The sequence below is a fragment of the Pteropus alecto genome, unplaced genomic scaffold, assembly GCF_000325575.1.
Source record: "Pteropus alecto unplaced genomic scaffold, ASM32557v1 scaffold3, whole genome shotgun sequence".
Taxonomy (NCBI): Eukaryota; Metazoa; Chordata; class Mammalia; order Chiroptera; family Pteropodidae; genus Pteropus; species Pteropus alecto.
Window position 1 is genome coordinate 66515628 of NW_006442484.1, and position 6000 is coordinate 66521627.

The 6000-nt window shown below is 35.9% G+C and overlaps 1 protein-coding gene and 1 pseudogene across 1 annotated transcript in view; one reads left to right on the forward strand and one right to left on the reverse strand.

Annotated features, from left to right (window-relative positions):
• The window catches only part of PARD3B (par-3 family cell polarity regulator beta), a 905664-nt gene that overhangs the window by 150304 nt on the left and 749360 nt on the right, over positions 1 to 6000 (forward strand). The window lies entirely within an intron of this gene.
• Positions 1680 to 1798, reverse strand: LOC112470400 (annotated as a pseudogene).

The window sequence follows — 6000 nt, forward strand, 5'->3', positions numbered from 1 at the left end:
AAAGTAGTTAAAGGAATCTCTTCTAGGACATGCCATTTAAGAATAGTCATGAATGAAGGTCATTTTGAAATATGTCATATAAAATTTTAATAATGAGGACACAGATACCTCTCTTATAATATACATAGAATGAATAAAATTACTATAAGTAGAATAAAATAAATAAAAATAACTATAAAATAAAAGAAGCAAATATAGTAATATTATTAAATAAAATATAGTTATACTCTAATAGATGTTTATTAAATATTTGTCATATACAAAGCACTGAGTAGTTACTAGACTAGGGAGGAGAAAAGATAAGGAATGTGTCTCTCCATTTAGGAAAATTACAATTCAGTGTGTCATTGCGGTTTCCTAAGAAAAGAGAAACTAGCAGTCCAAAGCAACAGGTTTTCTGTTTGGCCGAGCACTGACAAATTATGTTTACAGATCTGTCTCTTCATCTCTATCTCTCTCCCCTCCCCAGCTAATACTGTGAGGTCCTTCAGTGATGATCATATGTCCATTCAGTGCATAATAGGTGCTCAGTAGAGGCTCTTTGCTTGGGGGAGTGGTTGAGTGATTGAAGACAGAAGACAGACCTTAGGCTGTTAAAATAAGGTTTTGAAGAAAGAGAGACAGCATAACTTGCATGTATTTGCAGGGGTGAAATTTATTTAAGAGTAGGAAAAAATCCATCAAAGTCTTAGAAGGAAACAGAGACAGCAGAGAAGATGTCAATATGCAAATGAAGAGATGAGTGATAGACTACAACTCCAAAAAATCGGGTGGAGTGTGGTTACCAGCCCAGGTCGGGATTGATCTTGAAAAATTTGGAGTGACATTTTTCTTTCAGAGAAAGGAGAAAAAATAAGATGTGTTGAATAGGTGAGAATGATTTTGAGATATAGAGGAAAAAAATCTAGTGTCACAAATTTAGTGAAGGAAAAAGGGTCATCATCTGAAATAAAGACGGATTAGAAGCTCTTAAAGACAGACAGGTTTTGGAATTTGAGGGTTTTTTTAGATTTTAGAAAGGTAGTAGATGCATGTACTATATACTAAGTATCACCTCCTCCCTCCCTTCCCCCGCAAATAGGAATAAGTCTGATGTGGTACCACATGATGATACACATTGATATTTCTTTTGCAAACATATTAATATTTACACTTAGTGGGATAAAGATGACAAATGGCCTCCAGTCATCATAGTTTGTACCAAATTTATAAAAAGCTGGCAAGGAAAAAACCCAACTGGGTTTTCAGAGCGCTTTAGATGTTGGAATAATGAATAAGGCATTATGGACCTGTGGAACTTGCATTGTCTGTTTCTGTTTACAGGGATAATAGAGAGGATGAAGGTATTTACGATTTGAAAAGAAACAGGCTTTTTGAGCAAGGGAGTATTTAGGGTAGCTGCTGTGATGTCTGAGATGGCAAAGTGGTTGCTTATTGAACCTTATCACCACATTCCCGTGCCTTCCTATGCACCCTCCCTATGCACACTCCCCAAATAATATACTGTGAATGTTAAGTTTCAGGGCTCTGTGTATATTGTTATTGTATATATCCTGTTGTGACTTGCTTTTTTTCAGTGTGTGTGTGTGTGTATTTTTTTTAGGCGAGGCAACGCTTTGTTGACCTCACAGTTTGCAAGGACCTTGTCAGCTTATTTTTTATTTTTTATTTATTTTTTACACCTACAGCACCTGGTCTTCCTAGGTGGTCTCCCATCCAAGTACTAACCAGGCCCGACCCTGCTTAGCTTCCGAAATCGGACAGGATCGGACTTGTTCAGGGTGGCATGGCCGTAGACACGGTCAATATATTTTTAAGATTCAACCACATTCATGCATGTACATTTGGCTCATTAATTTGCACTGCTTCCTATTGAAGCACATTTGGACTGTATATAATTTTTTCTTTTGTTTCATTTTATTATTGAACATTTATATTTTGTCTTTTGAAGCACATGGGCAAGAATGTATCTAAAGTATAAGCAGAGAAGTAAATTTACTGGAAAAACATTGAGATAAAAATATTTTCATCATTGACAAGATAATGTCAAATTGTATTCCAAATTAGGTGTGCCAGTTCTCATTCGTTATATGTTTATTTTCTTATGTTTTATTGTGGTAAATATACATAATATAAATTTTAACCATACCAAATTTTAACCATACCATTCGGCGGCATTAAGCACATTCACATTGTTCTGCAACCATCCCCACCATCTGTCTTCAGAAGTCTTTCATTTTCCTCAGCTGAAACTCTGTACCTGTTAAACATTAACTCTTCATTTCCCCTTTTCTCCTCCCAGCCCCTGACAATCACCATTCTACTTTCTGTCTTTTTGAATTTGACTATTCTTAGGTACCTCATATAAATAGAATCATACAATATTTGTCCGTTTGAGGCTGGCTTCTTTTACGTAGCATAGTGTCTTCAGGGTTCATCCATGACGTAACTTGCGTTATAATTTCTTTCTCCTTTCAAGGCTGAATAGTATTCTAAAATATGTATATACCACAGTTGTTTATCTATTCATCCATCACCGTTGCTTGAGGATCATCTTGTATTTTTTCTGTCTAGCCCTGGAACAACAATTTCCTCAAGAAGTTCTGGTTCCTCTTATTAGAGAATGATATCTGGAAAACTCTACATCCAGTTTTCCCTATTATTACTGATGTGTTGTTTCAAGGCCCTCTTTGTGTACAGAGCTAGGAAATACATGTTTATTAACACATGTATATATGCATATTTATATTTATTTTTATACTTGCCCACCTTTATATCTATTAAAATCTCTGAGGTCATACTGATAACTCTGATTCCAATCCACTAATTCAGGCTTAATTCTAGCCTTCCCTTTCTCCTTATTTATAGCTCTTTTCTCTGAGAAGGATAAATCTATCATTATCCTTAATATATACTTATTTTTGCTCAATCTTAATTATATATGAAATAAAATTTCATATTTGCTAGTCCATACCCCTATATAAAGCAAATTTACTGGCTAGTGTACCATATTTGTATACTTAAATATTTGTTTCAAGCATAACCATAATACCCTTATTGAACCAGAAAAAAAAACCCTCTAAAAATCAACATCCAATAAATGTTCATATTTCCCTTTTGTCTTATAATTTTCTCTAACAATTTTTTAGTTTGTGTCAAACTCTAAATAAGGTCCCTGCTCTTTCTGAGATTGAGTTATATGAGCCCAGTAAATTCTTCACTTTGCCAAGTTAGTTTGGGCATCAGTCACTTGTCACCAAAGTGCCCTGACAAAAGCAGGGTGATTGGTCAGTCAGCTCTGTCATTCCACAAAGAACAATTGGAGGAAACTTCTGATTTAAAGAAATTATTTCAGCAGAGAAAACCAGACAGTGAGAATATGCACATGAGCACTCTAGAGTTTTTTAGAACACCCCATTATACTGTCTAGTTATCTTTATGATATCAAAATTACATGAAATAAAAGCTCTGATACCTTTTTCACTGTAATTTACCAAAAAAAAAAAAAAAAATCCCAATCAACAAAACAAAAAACTCAGCATGAACTCATGGCAAGTCATCAGTAGCTAATACCTAATCACTTTGCTTGTGGATTCACCATTCAGTTTCCAATTTGACAATATGTTATAGTGATGTGCTGTAATTTTCATTTTAAGCTATACAACAGAAATGATATTACATTTAATGGCTGAATAGCTTCCATGTTACAATTAGAGGTATCCTGAGCAATGAGAGGTGGCAAATTATCCTTTAAAAACAAAATTACAGGACACTCACAAAGAACCGGCTTTTAAAAGGCTTACCAACAAGGCATCCTTGAAGTGAATAGGCAGTATGCTTCGCTAATCTCTACTAAACTCTTTCAATTGAGGTTTTAGTTGCTTTTGAAAGTAATGCTCTTTAGAAATCCTAGTGTACAGAGATCAAGAGTGAAGAACTATTGGAGATAATAAAATAATTAAAATAGATTAGTAGTTACTAACCAATCATTTAAAAAATTTTAATTTAATATGGGATTCTTGTCTCTACTGATGACTTTGTACTTAACCCTAGTAAAGTTTAATCCCCAGTGACACTCAGTGCAATTTAAGAACTTTTTTTTAAATGTGCTTTTTGGAAATCAATCATTTTTCTAATGGATGGATATTTTTTCCTGTAGTTATCGCTAGACAAGAATTTTGCTTGTCATTTTAAAAATCTGCTTTTTAAGCTATTTCAGTTTATTCAACTTCTTAAAAAGCAGATGCTGTTTTTCTTTCCATTTCTGCTGCTGTTGACTATAAAACTGAGTATTCCTGGCACTTGATCAATTAAAACGTAAATCGTAACCAAGACTACTTTGTTTTGTATCCAGACTTCTGTGCAAAGCATATGGGAAGACCCAGTTTGAAATTTGCAAGACATTTCAGAGAAGATGATGGCCTTCTATGAAAAAGGAAAGACTTTGAAATGCTCGGTTCTTTCTAGCCTAATTAAAGCATCTTTACAAACCCCTTTGTCCCTTTGAATTAGCTTTTCAAGATCTAATGATGAAGTCAAAAGTCATGAGTCTTTTGTGGTATGGCTTCAAATTGTCTTCCCAACTTATTTTCCACACACACCCTCACCCATCTCCTCTACCCCACAATTTTCTCCAGATCTGACTTTTACTTTTTCCTGCACTCGAGAGCCAGCTGTGATCCTCACTGCTGACCTTTCTATATGCTCCTCTCTCCCTTCACTTCCAGGCATATCCAAATCCATCCTCTGCAAATCTGCCATCGTCTGAGCTCCCATTCCACATTGCATTGACTCAAATTCTATCTGTTATGTAATTCCATAATTATCTACCTGCTCCACTTAAGCAATATTTCTCAATGTGGACCATCAATCTTGCCTAGCGAGCACATTCATGGGACTTGACCCTGATGTACTGAAGCTCTCTCTGTCTCAAGGAGTGAGGCCATCGATTTATGTTTTTAACAAGCTTTCCAAGAAATTCTATGTATACTATCACTGGAACATTACTACATCAAAGTGCATACTTTAAAGGTAGGGGGCAGTTCTTAGTTGTATTTGTAGTAAATAGATTCAGTGGAAACTTGAGATATGGCTACATAGTTTTGAGGCATTTTAATTTAATGTTAAAGTATTTCTAACTTCTTTAAGTCCAATCAATATGCCCACATGATTAAATAATGAAAAATTGTTAATTACTTCCACAGGGTTTTCCCCTCAATTGAATGTACATACTTGGAAATGCTAAGTAGAAAAATGTTACTTAAGTCTTTCCATTTTTCTCCTCTTTAAAGCGATCCTCCCATTCCCCCCAACCCCCATCTTAGCCCTGCAGTGCAAACAGGTGAAAGTCTCTTTCCTCTCTGTTGATTTCAGTTCAGCCAGTTTGAGAGCCAGGTCAGCGCAGTGGTGGCATAGATTGCAGGGAGGAGTGGCTTAGGGCTAGGGAATAAGGAATTCAGCAGACACCCAAAGTAATGCTGAATGGTTTAAATGAGTATACTTTTAAAGTGAGCAGAATGAATTGTAGTAATCCCTATGTGAGCTGAAAGTGGGCAGGTAGCCAGAAAGACAAATTAGGAAACAAAAAACTTGAGGGTAGCAGAAGTATAGGGAGAGATGGCAGTAGTAGTGACATTTTAAGGGATGGCACATTTTCCTGAGGAAGCTGCAGCAACAGTGGCCTAGGTGTGGCTGCTCGTGTGTCTGTCAGCCACTGACAACCAAGAAAGCACAGCTTCAGCTTAGTAATTTCTCAGTTTCTGTGCTCCATGGCCACAGCGATTGTTATTTGTGATGACAGTTCCATTGAATCACCTCAGACCAAATTTGCCTGTATTGCATGTCTTTTAATATTATGTGAATGTTCTAATTGTAGCACTTACGATGTTGAGGGGCAGAATCTAACTCAAACTAGTTTAAAGTTTGTTATTGTAATGAAACATGGAAATTTCAGGGACCCCTAGTGCAGAAAGGCAGGCCTCATGAGAAATGAAAGCAGGA